Source organism: Lonchura striata, chromosome 5 (genome assembly GCF_050655825.1).
Source record: "Lonchura striata isolate lonStrDom1 chromosome 5, ASM5065582v1, whole genome shotgun sequence".
Lineage (NCBI taxonomy): Eukaryota > Metazoa > Chordata > Aves > Passeriformes > Estrildidae > Lonchura > Lonchura striata.
In genome coordinates this window covers 46,567,308-46,584,511 of record NC_140707.1, presented here as the reverse complement: position 1 = coordinate 46,584,511, position 17,204 = coordinate 46,567,308, and the positions used below count along the sequence as shown (strand labels likewise).

General features: G+C 33.5%; 1 long non-coding RNA gene across 1 annotated transcript in view; it reads left to right on the top strand.

Annotated features, from left to right (window-relative positions):
* LOC146767354 (uncharacterized) overlaps positions 1 to 15,994 on the top strand; it is a 30,271-nt gene extending 14,277 nt beyond the window's left edge. Inside the window, exon 2 of the long non-coding RNA XR_014955675.1 lies at positions 415 to 15,994. This is a non-coding gene — a long non-coding RNA (uncharacterized LOC146767354). The remainder of the gene's footprint in view (positions 1 to 414) is intronic.
* Positions 15,995 to 17,204: the final 1,210 nt, after the last annotated feature.

Below are 17,204 nucleotides of genomic sequence, written 5' to 3'. Positions count from 1 at the left end.
TTCAGACTGACCTTTATGGATCAGAAATAGTTAGGCAACTTGATTAGGAATTTTTCTTTAGACTGTATTTATTCATTGCAAATATTGACTTCTCTGATTATGTTGAAGGGCTATAAAGAAGCAGCAAACAATAAAACTATAAATTGGGAGTTCTTTGGAAGATATTCGTTGGGGGGATGCTGTGCAGAGACTCAGAATCTTAGCCATTCAGGAAGAAAGTTACACTTGGGAAGAAATGTTAATTAGCTTTTTCTATAACTCACCAGAGATCATTTGGCCTAACTCACTAAGCATGTATTGCCTTGCCTAGAATCTACAGAGCTCCTTTCCTGTATCTAGTACATTAATTTCTGTTAAGGATTTGGAGTGGGTTTTTTCATTAACTACATGAGGGGTCCCAAATCTGTTATCCAGGTTTTTCAGGTGGAAGAGCTATGTTCCTCTGTCAATGTTGCCAACGATCCTGCTCACATGCACAAACTCAGGCCTGAGTGTGCCACAGGGAGAAGTCTTTCCTAAATTATTCAAGAACATCTTAGTTCTGTTTCTGGCAGCTGCTTAGAGGGTGACCCCTTCATACTCCTGACCTGCAGCATTAGCAAGAACAAGAGAAGAAGGAAGTTTAAAGGAGCATTTTTTAATCTCGGTGAAAGAGCACTAAACCCTGATGGAAGAGGCGATGAAGGACTTAACTGCAGGATTTCTATCTATAGGGTAAAATAACATATTCTCAGATAAGATATTCTCAAATAGATACTATTTTTTCTAGTAGTAAAGTCTTAAAGACACTATTCCATACACCTAAAACAAGAATTATTATTACAGAGAATCCTCTAGACATGGAAAACTGAGAAAATAATTATTTAACTTTAGATATGACTGTGAGGGAAGGGATTATACACACTTCAGTAAAGTTTTTGACTACATATTTCTGTCTGGAAAATAAACCTTGTTTTTCTTTTCTCAGCAACACACATTTGTTTATTTTCCTCTTTGCACTTTCACATCTAGAGGTTATTTTTCTTGGATATTTTTTCAAATGAAATGAATATTATGCAAAAGAAATTCCCAGTTTCCTAAGGATTTTCATTTCTTGATGAAGTCAGTCATACTGGATATGTTACATAATAAATGGCAATGATTTGGCAAGATGTAATCAGGGTCAAACAATCATGTCTAAATTCATACATGCATGTAAATATATGCATTAATAATATTTACTTGTATACATAAAGCTTTTTTAAAGCAGTGTGCTTATTGAATTGCACATCGAATCTGAACTTGCAAGTGTAATGCAAACAATGGATCAAAACTCTGCTTGAAAATACATAATGGAGGGTGAAAAAATAAGTGCAGCCTAAAAAAAAATCCTGCTATTTTAATTATTATATAAGACATAAATTGGGATTTAGATTATGCTCTACACATTGATTCAAGATAGCCTGAAACTAAAGTTTTTGAGATTTAATTTTCTGTTGCTATTAATGAATATTACAACAGTAGCTGCCCCCTGTGGCTTGGTACAAAAAGCAGTGTATATACCTAGCACAACATTTGCAGACCTCCTCAGTTTTCTGTTTTTAATGTGATGAAAAATTGTACAAGTAACAAAGGAAAATGTCATGGTAACTAAAACATTTCCTATACATGTATTTTAGAGGGAAGCTAAATCAAAGGTCTTCAAAGAATTACTAGGGTTCTTTCTAGGAGGTTATTGACAAATATGTAGTTTGTCTTCTGAGTTTGTGCCTCTTTCACAGATTGGTGTATTTGTGATCCCACAGGCAGGAATAAGTGTCTGTAATTCATTTCTCCTTGTTAACTAGTGTGCTTTTGTGTGTAGGATGATTGACAGCAAACTCGGCTTAGTCCCAACGGATGAGCTTGTTAGCAAAACCCTAGCATCCTATCTCTAATAAAGCATATCAGCAGTACATTTTGTCCTATCTATTAGCCTCTCTGTTTCTTTTTTGTGAAAAGCTGAGTGTCCCTTTGAAGCAATGACAAATAAACCCCTGAACTGAAGTGCTAGGCTGCCTTATGGACAGCTGGATAGTAAATGTCACACCGTGTATAGAATGCCTATTATCAGAGTGAGCCATTTGTTCCATTCCTTTCAGTATCTTAATGTAATACAAAATTGCTAAATCAAGCCCCATGTCTGTGACAGAACATAATTAATGAGAAAGCAGGAGCCAATTCAACACTCTTTATTGGGACCTAATTGGCTCAGGCAACAGAGTTGTCACTCAACAAGAGACTTCCTTTAAAGCAATTTTGTTCTTGGTTGTATTACAGAGCCTATTAAATTGTCCCCTCCTTGATCACACAAAGAAGTATCTGCATGCAATAATTAGCTTTTCCAAGGGGATTTTTTTAACTCTTTCAATAATAGCACATTTTCAAGCGCTGCTGGAGGAAACACAGCACAGGGATATGTGCAGCCTCTGGACTGAGTAATTGCAATACATGCATTTCGGGAAAGCCTGTGAGGACTGCATCAAAGTCTGGCCATAATGGGGAGGCTGATTTCAGAGAAGGCTGCAGGTCAAGCTGGGCACCTGATATTGCACTCTGTGCAAACTGTTCAGCTAAAGGACCAGGTGAAAATGTAGAGGTATGGATTGTTTAACTGAGTGCTTGCTTTCTGACAAAATATTAAGCCACCATGAGGAATGAGAGGTCCTATTTCCCAGTGCAAGTATCTGCAGATTCTAACACTGCCATCAGCAGCCATTTATTTCAAGTAAGAATTAAAACCTGGTAGTCTTTTTTTCAGTAATTATTCATCAGAATTTCCTGGGCTTTGTATCTTAATCAGTAGATTATGGGAGAATAAACTGGGAAGACTGTTAGTTTTAAGAGAGATTATTTTTTTTGCCACACAAAGAACAAATGTCACTCTTTAGAGTTAAGCAATACATAAATTGTACCTAAGGAAGAAGGAATTCTAGAACCTGGTTCTGTAATCTCAAAAAGCATGGATTTCTACAACTAGTCAAAAGACAACTTACTCAAACACAAAATACATCACTGATTGAAGTTCAGTGATTTTACCACCATCAAAAATTTCCGGAAATGTTCACTATGTCTGTAGCTAGAAAAATTTAACATATTTTCCAGAAATTTTCAGCTTATTTGAGAGCCAGACAGCAAAATGGGAGGGATCCTGAACCAGTTGAATATCTCTGTGTTTAGAAAAGCTTGTCATAAGTTGAACTTCACATTTTCTGTTCAGTTTGGAGTTAAAGATATATTGAAGTACTTGGCCCATGTTTTTTCTCAAAATTGTCACATAACATCCTGTATAACATATTAATAGATATGTAAATTGCTGTATTAGTTGTTTGTCTTGGAGAAAGCTAAGTGTAAGAAATCAGTATATCAGGACAATTTAGTTCTTCCCTCTTATGTCTCAAGACTAAAATGATTGGACTAATCATATAAATAATAGTGTATTATCACTTCTTATTTTCTTCAGGGTAAAAATTATAGGGATTTCAAAGGGAATTACCAAAGCAGAATTAAAAGAATGCAGGATGTTGTTTTTTTCCTAAGAAATGTGTGTTTATTGTTTAATGTTTTATTTGCAGTTATATTTAACAATTGTGAGGAATGTGTTTTGATTTGCACATTTTATGTAGCTTTTTTAATGGTAGGAGTTCATTTACATCTGCTCTAATATGCAAGCTACAACATAGCCACTGCTTTGAAGGCTCAGCTAGAAGACAATACATGAATATTTTACAAAGCCATTTTTTTCAAATTTAATAATGTGCAAGACAAGACCCTAAATGCAAATGCTAATCAGCAATGTCCTTTCACAGGTGATTCATGAAGTCTCTGAAAGCATATATTCTGAGTACAATTTTATTAGCTTATTCTAGTAACAGGTAAAAATTATTATAAAGACTTACATAATCTATTTTTCTTTAATTAATCACATTCAATCAATATTATAAAAATAACATTTTATGTTATGATTAATTCTACATGGTATAGAATACTAATGGATACTGAAGAATTAAAAAAATTACAGAATGGGCATCTACTGAGAAGAATTTGACAAGTCAAATTAGAATGTTAAAAAAATAAACATTTTAAATGAAATATTTTACCAAACAAACATTATGTGGAAAAATAGTAGTGGAAAAGATATTTTGGGAATATATTCAAAACAGCACTGATTGAAATAGTTTATCTAATGAAACAGTTCTCCGATGTTTAATTTTCATTCAAAAAGTACTTGAGCTCCTAAGTGAATTGCCAAGCTTCTGTAGTTTTGGGCATCATAACTGTATAACATGAGTTGGATGCCATGCTGTCTGAATATAACACAAGACCAAAAGGCTGTTTCTCATTTCAGAAAATCTTGGGATCCAGATATTAGTAACAGTCTCCTGACAACACATAGGCTCAAGTTAGATATCTCCGCATGTCTGTGCTTGAAAGGTCATTGTCACTGATGACATAAAATTGAGGTCTAATCAAGAGAGAAATATGACATCATTTGGTTGTCAGTGCAAACAGAACTAGAATGTGTGATTCCAGGACTGGTGGTTATTAATACTTCAGCAACTGAAAAAAGACAATCCATATTAGTATTGTGTCTCTATTTAATGCATAAGGACAACATCTTGCATCTACATTAGCCGACAGTGGCTAAGAATAGACAAGAATTAGATGTGTGTTTTTGTGAATTATATAAACAAAGTTATTATGATGCATAAAAAACCATTGTTTAGGTCTGCAAGTTTTTCCTCCTTACATATGCGAGGACCTCACAACAGATGTCTCAGTAAGGACTAGTTTACATAGTGGCTTTGAACTGTTTCCTTGTTTTGATAAACAAAGCATTGTTCTAATTAGTAAATTGGGAAAAATGTCTGAGTCAGGACAGAAATCCTTCCATCATTTTTTGTGTCTAGTATTATCCTGTAATAGTCCACAATGTTACCCTAGGAAAATGATGACAAATTCCTTAGCATACAGTTTTCCAGAATATTTTGAAAATGTCATCTTGTTCGTGTAAATGCTGTCTTTCTTCATCTCATATTAATACTTGTCCTAGTATCTTGGTCCCCAGTTGAATAATTTTACATACGTCATTATATTTCAGAAACAAAAATATTGAACACTTTAAGCAGGCTTGGATTTCCAGGCACTAACTCTGAGGGAGTCTGCAACCTCTGAATCTGTCATGTAACCAGACTTTTCTTCAGCACAAAGTATGATTAAAAGTAATAACACATGTCATACCACTGTGGCAATGCCAACACAGAGGATGCGTTTCTACAGAACAGATGGTACTTGCAATGCTAAGAAGTCTATTCTCTTCATTTTACCTCATTGTTGCTTGGCTTCTGTGCCTTCTCACACACGTCACACATTTGAAAGTGTGCACAATGTCCTCTTTCTAAAGGGCATGAGCATATGAACTCATACAAACAAGATCAGAATGCAGATTAATTTATCTACATCATAATTCAATATAGATTAAAAACAATAATAATATTTTAGCAGCAGAACCCTATAGCTATTATTTTAGCATCTAAGGAATTTATAATTTTGCAAAGCAGGGAAAGGTAGTACTGATGAAAAAAACCTAGCAGGAATCAGTTCACCTACTATGCACAGATACTAGTGTGAAATATAGCAGTTTCAAGAAGTGCTGAGTAAACTACATTACAATTTAAGACTGAGCATTATGAAGAATAATTTAAAAAACAAAAGAAGTGTGAGGCATGCAGAATTCTGTCAGACCTTCATCCAAAATTGATACTCTTGTGAAATAATCATGGGACAAAATGATTGTAAGAGTTTTTAAAATATCATTCACAAATTGCCATATCTGCTAATTGAGAGTAAGATACCAAGGCAAGAAGTTACACCTACCTAAGGAAAGAGCTTTCTATATTATATAATCAGTAAAATATCTTCAAGGCCTTCAATTTCCTTCAGAGATATGTAAAACCTCCAAATTAATGTTTTTGCAGATTTTGCGTATCACAAACTGAGGAAGAAAGGCTTCAGTGTGTACAGAAGGAAGGGACTGTTCTGGGTTATGACTCAATAAATCTGTGTACTGCTCCAGCAGTTGTTCCGCTTGTTTATTTCTCAGCACACGAAGTGATGTTCAGTCTATGAGTATAATACTTTCAGATATAGTATGAAGAATCAGGAAGAGTCAGAACTGGTTTAGTGAGCAAGCAGGAATGGTCTGCTGTATATGCACCAAAACTAGTCTGTTAAAGAGTGAGTCTGTATATGGTGTGATAATAAAATGTGGCTCCTTTCTTGATCAGCAAGGGTGTGAATAATGGCCCTGAAAGCCAGTTTATGCATACTTTTGGCAGACTGAAAATTACACAAATGACCTGAAAATAGGGCAAAATTAACTGCCATGATCTATCTGTGTGTAATCTGAAAAATTCTGACAGCCTGCTTAATCCTCTTCTATGACTGCCTCTGGGGTCCCCTGTACTAAGAGATATGTGAGATTCAGCCTGAGTAAGTCTTGGAGAAATACTAGCATATATAGCATCTATATTTTGATGTCATCCTCAACATTCTCCATAATTTTTTCTGCAACCAGTCTAGTCTTAAGAGACCTGTTATAATAAAGTGATCTGCCTGTTACGCCCACTTATCTCGGTGGCTAGACAGAGAATATTGTTAGTTGTATGGTATATGATAGAGTTTTCACAATGGGTGGTACAGCATAGTGACTCACAAATTATACAAATACTGTCCTTCATTTTTTTTCTGCTAATTGACTTTGTTTTCTTTCTCTTTGACTCATATTCTCCAGAAGAAAACATCTTGTAAATCACTGGTCTTTATTGTATTGTGTCTGAAATTTAAGTAGGACACAAAAAATGGGCAAAAAAAATTATTCTGCCCTTTTTTATCTGCTCACTTAAGAGATCTTGACTTTTTTGAACTTTGCTTCTGTAGACAAGGCTTGCTAAGAGAGTAAGTAGCAATTTGTATGACTATTTCAGGGTAAAACAACAACTTTTTGTTAGTCTCAAGCATTTGGATCATTCAAAATTAAAGCAGCAGAAATCCTTGAGGCTGACTATGGTCCATCTCAGTGTTGAACCTGTATATTACAAGTTATGATCTCTGTAAACAGAAGGTACTTTGTCATGTTCCCCCCATTGTCTTTCTTACTGTGACATTCTAAACAGACTTTTGGGAACTCTTGGCAAATTCAATGCATTATTAGTGATCCCTTTCTGGTAGATGCTTCCTGTCAGCCCAGGGAACAAAAAAAATGATTATGAGGAACATGAATAAAACTCCTTCAAAAGCTGACATAGCCATTGACTATGGGTTAAAGTTCTTCACACTGCTCATCAGCGGGGAAGAAAATGACGTAAGCATTGTACTTCTTTCGACCTTTGGGTACATTTTTCATTTTGGCTGGGAATTCTATGTGAAAAGTATTTTATCATCTCAACAGTTTTTAAAATAACTATAAAAACAGTTCACCCTCAGACAACACATAAGGCTTTATTTGGGAAAGAGAATTAGTACGATAAAGCTGACAGTCACTCTTTATTCAGGAGAGATTCAGCAAGCTGTTACTACTTCTGTTTTGAACAAGAAACATTAAAAAATCATTATTTCACTGAACTACAAGGTTGCTTAGACATTGAAGAGTATGGCACTAAACAGTGAATGTGAGCATATATCTGTGTGCAGATCACCTAGGAAAATACAAAGTCAGAGAAACAATCAAAATGACATAGAGACAAAAAGGTAATATGACCCCAAAGAAAGACTGGAAATGCCTCTGAGAAGAGGAATCCTGGGAAAATGCTGAGAAGTGTGAGAAGACAAATTGTCTACAGCTATTTGATTCATGCTGTGTTCTTAGAAAGAAGGTTTTGTGAATTCTTTGTAAATGAACATGGTCTATCAAATAATTTCTCTATCCTCTAATGGAAAAAATTGAAAGCATTTCACTGGTTATGTGTTACTATCAAAGGGATGCAATTGCTATAGATTCTGTATTGCTCTTCCAAAAAAGTCACACGTGAAATTGTTCAGTGAAAACAGCTTGGAGGTAGAGCCTCAGCTAATCCCACCTATGTAGATATTTAAAAAGGACTTTACATGATAAGGCTGAAAATTTCAGTGCTCACTATATGATATTTGTGCATGAAGATTTAATAAAGGGTGTGTGAATTTCCAGGCCAAACCCTCAAATAGCTGTGGATTGAGGAGCCATTGTGACAATAATTCATATGACACAAAGAAATATTGTAGGAAATTATACTTCTTATAACTTATGATTAATTTTTAGGAAAAACTCCTCTGATTATATATTTTTAAAAGGTTTAAGCTGCCTTAGAATTTCCACTAAGTTTTATCACTTCTCTAGAGAAGAGGAAGAAATTGATTTGTAGAAAACAAATAAAAAAAACCAAAACAAGTTAGTCACAGCAATTTGATTTATATGGGAATATAATCTCCATACAGTCATCAAGCTATATACAGATATTTATGTTATTATTCTGTATTCATGACTGAGATTTATTGATGTGACCTATTTTTGTATTTATTTTTTAAAAATATTTTTTAAAATTAAAATTAATTAAATCCACTGCACTATTAAATATGGAACAGACCATAATTTGATTAGCAAGTAATATAGCACATGGAATTTATGAAATAGCAAAGTTGAACTGTATGTTTGAAACAGATCCTCTCTACTAACTTTTCATCCCATTCTCTATGTTGACTGTTGAAGAAAGAAAATTATCTTCAATATTTTTCAAAATCCAGGCTCTTTATTAAACACTATTACATGTGCGTGAATTAACTTGCTTTTGAATGCTGAAAATTCTTCAAATCAAGAGTCTTAAGCTACAGAGGAAAACTGAAGAAACTTAGTCTAGGTCTTGAAACTGCTGCAATAAGAGCACTAAGAATTCCAAACGCTGTTATGTTCATTAGAGAGGGATTGAGAGATGTTTATAGTTTAGATAATATAATTAGTAGACTAATGAATCTAATGTAGACGTGACACACATATTATCAATGTCAAATATGTAAAGTCTTACAAACAATTAACCAATTTTAGTAGTCCATTTTGCTAATGCAAGGCTAAAACATTTCCAAGTTTATTTAAGAAGCAGCCAAAACAATTAAATATATTTTTCAAATGTTGTGTCCTTCACATTTTTTTTATTCTAGCATTTGTGATAACTGGAACTGAAACCTGAGGATTTATTGGTATTTCAGAGTATTAGTACAAAGGAGAACATGACTGTGAGATGACTAATAAAAATTGTCATTTGATCAGGAAAAACTTTATATAAAGGAGAGAAACATCAAATTTTTGTAATTATACTGGATAGCCTACTCTTAAGTATCTTAGTATAAATCAGGGTATTAAAAATATATAATTTTAATGTGCAGTTATATTGACAATTATTATTTAAACAGGAATTAGAACAAAAAAAATTCAGAAAATTAACAAGGAATATGAAATGTGTCCATATAAAATTGGTTATTAAGAAATCCACAGAGCTACTGACTTCAATTTCTCATTAATTTCTTACTCTGTTTCCCTCAAATTGTGCTTCTCTTATTTTACATTGGCCACTCCTTTTATACACTACAGTGTCTTTATCTTCAAACTAAATTAAGTTTAGGATTTTAAAAATCTCATTGGCATGTAAGATTATGACAAAGATGTACTTCCAAATACCATTAAGGGACCTTGATGGCAAACACGGTGATCCAAATAACTATTGTGGCATTACAGCATTTGCCATTCCAAACTGCATCAAGGCACATAGTTTTCCATCTTTCTTAGTATGTATTAGTAATATTAATCTCAAAGACTTGTGGTTTGTTATAGTGTCTTTTTATATATTTCTAGACTTGAAATTAGAATTTTCAAAATATTTTCTTTTATGTACTTTCTCATTTTAATGCTTTGCATTCACAGATATTTGAAAAAGGACACAAGCCCTTTTCAACAATTTATATAAAAACCAGTATATGACTGAGTAACTTTCAAATGAACCCTAGAATGACACCTTTGTCAATGGCACCTCTTGAAATACTAGTTTAGTCTTCTTCCACATACGACTAATTTACACAGCCATTATGACTTGAGACATGCAAATTAGCAGCCAAGAAAGAATGGAGATTAACTGCTGAGATTACAAGTAACAACCTCTTAAAATTAATTAGTATTTTGGCTTCACTTTATTTTTAGGTTTAAAAAAATCAAGATCAAAATGTTTAATATCTTTTTTCAAGTGGAAGTCAATACTGGACATAAGCAGCCAAATTTTCAGAAAAGTTTGATTTCCTTTGAAAATCAGATCACCTTGCAACGCACCTTTATTGGGTCCTGATTTAATGGCAAATGAGCCATTTGAGTCATGAGCTTTTTGCCTCTTCCTTTTTCCCTTCATGTTAGGATTGCTTTCTTCCTTATTGGGAACTTGTGTCTATTGTCCTATTCTTTCTACCAGCATCTATTGTACTACTTATTGCATTTCTATGCATTGCCTACAATGAAGCATAGTGGCATTTCAGAATTTTTCTAAAATAAAAATAAAGTAGTAGATATTGTCTTTCAATTTTTACATTATCGAATAAATAAGGCTTCAAAATTAAAAAATTGAAAAATCCAATATTATGTCCAAATTTATCAAAATATTTCATATATAGAAGTAAAAAATATACCGTTTATGACCATCAGTATACAAATATGGAATAAGTTTCTTAAATAAAAATAGCAAGAACATTTTTATGTGAACATGTAAGTCTTCAATGAGAATAATGTGTTATCTGTTATAAGGACATAATAAGGGAAATACTTCCATTGTTATTTTCACAGTTTAAGACAGAGTGCACTGTGAACTCCTGTCCTTTCTTCTGGAGAGCTTCCCAGGAAAAACAGACTCAAAAGTGCAATATCCATACTACCTGAACCTGGAGAAAAGTATTTAATGCATTTTTGCCAGTCTATAATAATGATATCACTTTCTAGAAACCTTGCGGGGCTGAGTTGTAGGACTGAAAACGTGCTGTTTCTTACCTGGTCTGGTCACCGGTATAGTCTTACATACATAACCACTTTTCTCTTAAGATCTTTATACAGTTAAATGTGGTGAACCCCAGCTCAGGGAAGAAATGATGATGTCTGGCTCCAGATCAGAAAGCTGAAGGATAGCTTTATTAAAACAATACTATATTACATTAATATACTATTTAAAGAGATATTATACTATTCTATATACTTTTTACTTACCTAACTCAAACTAGTGACTCTGCTGAGAGTCTGAGACACAGCTGGATCTGATTGGTCATTGAACTCAACTTTCACTAAAATCTAATTAAGTAATCACTTTACTAGGTAAACAATCTCTATACCACATTCCACATGGGGAAAACAAAGGAGTATAGATTAAGATTTCTCCATACTTCTCCAAGAAATCCTGAGAGACAGAATTATGTCTCTCTGTCCAGAGAATGTGAATATCACATCTTTACTTCCAAAGAACTTTTCTCTAGTTAAACTAATTTCTATTATTTCCTGAGTCTAATTTTTCTTTGAATCAGTCAAGTGCCTTATTCATATCTAAGTCAGACTTTGCTAAACTGTACCTCAAGGACGACAATCTATATTTACCTCTAAGAGTTAGTACACAGCTTTTAAGAAAATTGCAAGGTAGAAAAAATGAAAGTGAAAGACGTAACACAGTTTTATCGCAAAGATTTTTTAACTTGATGAAAAAAGAAAAAGCATAGATCTTAAACTGTAACAGTTATACTTGCTCTTACAGTATTAATATCATGTTGTGTGATAAAATCTTACCACTGAATTTTCAGTTGTTTCTGGAGTTCAGTTTAGGAAACAGTAACACAACTGTCTAATCTACTGTAAGACTTAGATCCTTATGTAATTTTCATTTCTCTGAGGACAACACTGTAAATATAGGTGAAATGACATCAATAAAGTCTTCTGTGAAGTACTTAGTGCTTAAAGAATTAACAGAAAATTAGCTAATGACAATGAAAGCAGAAGTCAGTGAAGAATCATAAAGTATTCAGAATACAACTAGAATTACAATCTGATTTTTCTTCTATATGTATGTATTATGAAATACTTTTATTTTAATCACTTTGAGGTCTAACAGATTATGTTAACCTTTGAATAAGGTTATAGTATACTATATATATATAAAATCTTTCCATATAGCAGAAAGTAAGTGGAGGTAGTAGAGTTTACCTTGCTTCTTCTTTCTGATTAGCCTGGAATGGGTAATATTAACTGATCAGATGACACTGCTTAAAAATCCTGTCATTGATTGTGTGCCATCACTGAGGAGAACAGAAAAAAATCCTATGGATGAGTCAAAAAATAAAAAGCATACATAAAAATACTTCAGTCAACCATCAACCATCATACTTTAATAACATATTATTCTGTGTGTTATCTGGAAATGACTGAAGAAAAAAATCCCATAAAATAAACTGGCCACCATTTGATGAAAAACATTTTCACCTTCTGATTGTGGAGGTTGTTCAAAACTGCAAGAATAAATTGGCATGTGGGATTTATGCATGTGATAAAACACTAATTTTGTAACATTAGGAATGATAAATCATACAAATTTTCTAAGCTCAATCCTCCACATATTAAGCAGAATTACTGGACACTCCCAAAACTTGATGCCAACTTTCATGGAAAAACTTTCAAATTAGTTGATATTTATTCTTTTTTTTTTTTCTTTTGTGCTGCTTTTACAGACCATGGAATTATTTTTTGAGGGGTTTCTTTAAATACATGATTAAGTCCTCTTTTCTGGGCTTTTACTAGCATTATCAATGAATTCTAGAACAGTTCTGTAACAACAAATTTACAGGATCTGCATGATGAATAGTAATAATATACTACAGAAAATGTCAGACTTTTTACAGACTTCCACTAACTGGACAAAACCATTGCAATTACAGCAGATTTCATAAACTCAGCTATTTCAGCAAATAAGATTTAAAAACAATAGACTCTAGCTGCTTCCTAAAATAGGTTCTACTCCAACTCCACCTGAAAGACACTGATCTCTTCTCTTTGGAGACTAGTGATGGCTCAAGGGAATGGCATGAAGCTGTTTCAGAAGAGGTTTAGGTTGGATACCAGCATAAGGTTCTTCCCTCAGAGGGTGGCTGGGCACTGGAACAGGGTCCCCAGGGTCACAGCACCAATCTGAAAGAGCTCAAGAAGTGTTGGACAATCTTGTCAGGCACAGGGTGTGACTCTTGGGGTGTCCTGTGCAGGGCCAGGAGTTGGACTTGATGATCCTTTTGAGTCCCTTCGAACTCAGACTATTTTATGATTCAGTGATCCTGTGAAAGATGCTGCACTGAAATACACAGGCAAAAAATAATTTTAATCGGATGATTTACTAAAATACATTTAGAAGAGTCCTTGTCACAGTTCCCATTCCTGAGAATTTTGGGTTCTGGGACCTGTCATGTTTTGTAATATGGCACCTCAGTTTAAAAAGAAAAAAAACAAACAAAAAAATTTGCCCTTTCTGAAAACTGATTAATAGAAAGCACTGACACACTAAGTTGAAAAATTCTTTCAACAATAAAAACTGAAGATTGCTCAATTAAGCGAGTTGTATTTTCAAAGCATGCATTTTTGTTGAAAAAATTTGTACTATGCAGATAGAGAAGGTTAAAATCAAAATATGGTAAATTTCAAAGCGGCTGTTCTGGAGTAGGAAAAGACAGATCTTTCTCTGCCAAGAAAAATGTGCAGTAATCTATGCATCAGCTTTCACAGACCTTCCTTCTCCATAAGAAAAGTTCAGCAGACACCAGTTCAAACTCTGACCTAAATTTTGAGGGAGCTGTACTGAAATCCACCATGGAGTAATCCATCGATTTCTAACTGTATTGAAGAAAAATATGTGGCCACTGTGTATAGTATGCAAATAGACTACAGTTTCTGGCTCTGTAATCTGAGCTATTGAAAAATTAGTCATATGGCTCAAGAAAAATAGAATCCATGCTCAGTTTGAGAGGATGTCGGTAACAGCTTGTCTTGAATTTCAATGCTGTTTGGACAAAGACTTAAGGACTTTTTGAAGAAAACACAAAAAAATTGGTTTAATATATAAAATTTTGTTTAAAATTCAAGCTGTCACTCAGTGACCCTAATCTTGGATTTAGCAATATAATTGTTTTATAGGGAAGTTCCAGCTAAAAAGAAATCATTGTTCCAGTATAATAGAGCTATTTCTAACTCCTATGCTCTGATAAAATGTCATCTTTGTGATAACCAGTCATCTATATTACATCTACTATCAAGAGCTAGAATATTGCATGCATGTATAGATAAACAGTATCTATACAATAGAATACATCTTGCTGGGAATATTAAGGCAAGTCTTCACTGACACAAAGGTAAGCAGATCATTCATGCTAGGTAATATTTACCCACATTCAAACATGAGTTTGGCTTATCTCTATTTGTTTTCCTATTGGGCATATTTTCTGTGAATACATAAGTATTCTAGATACACTGTGTAAATCCTTCTTGGCACAGCTTATATCTGAAAGGAACCTTATCATAAAGCCACTTTACAACCAACTAAACAAGGTTTAGAAATCAGCAGAAATTTTATCTTCCCTTTATTGGTCTACAAGATTATAAAATATTAAACTTGGTCATAAGGTAGGAAAAAATGTTTCTGAAAATTAAGTGTACTGTAATGCTGACATGACATATTAATCACAAATCAAGAAGATTATTTTTTTACTGAGTATTATGCATTATACAAGTATTGTCACCCAAAGTTTGTGCACAGAACAATTCTGAAAACTTGAAAGAGAAATTTGAGAATTTTTGGATATTATTTTGTCAGAAGATGTTTCATTCCATAGAAATCATGCAAACTCAGAATCTTAGAATAACCCAGGCTGGGAGGAATCTCTGAAGGTCTTGTACTTCAGTCTTCTGTGCAAAGCACGGTCAAGACTGAAGTCAGAGCCAAATTCTAAGGTAAATTTCCAGTTGAATTTTTTAATATATGCAAGCATGGAGATGTCACAACTTCTCTGCCAACTTTGCATCCCATAATTCTGATGTGGCAACTATCAGCCATTTACGTGAAAAGCAGCATTTAGTGGTCTTACAAATGTTTGCCTTCTCAGCTCAGTGAGTAGAAAGAAAAAAGAAAGACTGCTCTAAAAATGGACAGCTCTTTGTGGACATAAAATTATTTTTCTTACAAGTTGCTCTTCTGGAATCTCCCCTGATACAGGAAATACGCCCTTAGCAGTTACTGAAAACTCAAAACAGAAAATCATGAGTAAAAATGGGCTATAGCTGCTGCAGATTTTATGCTGTGACATATCAAAAATAGCTGTCCTTTGGTAAATTTCCATAAAGGGGATTGGCAATTAGATTATGGACTCTTTGAAACACAAAGAATGTAAGTCCAAATGATGTCTTTTTTTTTTTTTTTTTTTTTTTAGGTTGCAGATTACTTACTTCTAGAAAGTCAACCTCATATCAACATCAAATAGGCCCTTTGTCTCTTCAGTGTTCCTTCCCACTATAAAATGAACTATAGGAACTTATCCCCCTGGGCAAAACTGATTTAACATATGTGCTACCCTAATAAGCACTTCTTCTCATCACCTGTTAAAAAATTGAAAATTATTCAATAAAAACACTTTGAAAAAGTCCACAGAAATGAAAGTTATTATTGCTTGTTTCTTCAAATTTGATGCAAATGGAAGTGGGGATTCCTACAGAAGACTCCTCAGCTTCTTGCTGAAAATTAACTGTGAATTCATCCCTAAAGAGACACCGTGATTTTTCTCTTCAGCCTCATATGACTGTTCCAAACTGCTCTTTTTTGATCACACCTGTGTTACAGTAATGATATACATAGTATATGTAATTTAAAATGGGATCTCTAATAAAATACATTTAAACATCTGCCTTTGCACTTTGCTTACACTGTTCTACTGCATCTCTTTACAAGCACTTTACAGAAAACATTTAAAATATCATTGTACTAGTATTGTCAATCATGTAAATTATCTTTGGCTTCAATTTGAAGAATGCTGGTGGTGGACTGAGTCATTTACTGTATCATCAGTAGAGATAAAATTAAAGGGAGTGAAGCAGAGTCATGAACAAAATTTAGCAAGAGCTATAAAGAAATAGGAACTACCCTTAGATATACTGCAATATTAGAATGCAAAATATAACACAGGTAAATGAGTCACACAAAACTGTAAGCTTATAACTATAGTCAAAACTTATAGTCATGTGGATATATATCAATAACTGAATGTGTGGTCACTAGGAAAGTCCAAAGGATTAAGAGACTCCATTATATTTCTGGTAAAATGAAAAATTGCAAAAAAGCAATTCCAAACTAATCTATTAGAGGAAAAGAAGAAAAACAAAGGTTGTTTTCTAACAAAAGGTTGTTTAATAACAAAAATTTCCAACAGAAAACTTGAGCAAAATTTTCCTTTATACATAGCTTCCAGAAATATGCAAAAAAAATATTTATCCAAAGCAGGTTTGACACATAAAGAAAATATTAAACCTCCAACATATCTTGTAGATTTACTCTAGATTGTTTACAGTCTCTACAGATGAAGAAAATTTAGGATAATCATCAAACAGCAGCTGGAAACTCAAGAGTGTTCTAACTTTTATTTTCAACCTATGCTTGTAAAGTGCCAATAAATTTTAGAGAAAAAGACAAAACACAATACTTGGTTCTCTATCCTGTATAAAAGCTAAATTAATTTAATAAAAATGCATTGCTTCAAGAACAGAATTTAAAAATAAAGAAAATATATTCACACACTACCCAAGAATAAACTTAGAAAATGCTACCTTAGATTTTTGGTGGTGATATCAACAATCCTGTCTGTATTTTCCCCTGCAAATGACAGGCTAAGACCCCAAACTTTTTTGCATTCATTTAAACATTCTGTAGCATTTGAAAATTGACAGACTACAGCTCATCTTGAATTCTGGTGATTACAAATGAATGCAATACACTGTTATAATGGCTAAGCTGATATAAGAAGGGATAGAATCACAGATGTTTAACTTCAGATTCTATGAACCATTGCTAGACAGTCACTGGGTACAGTGCCTGTGTGGCACTATACTAAGGACTGAG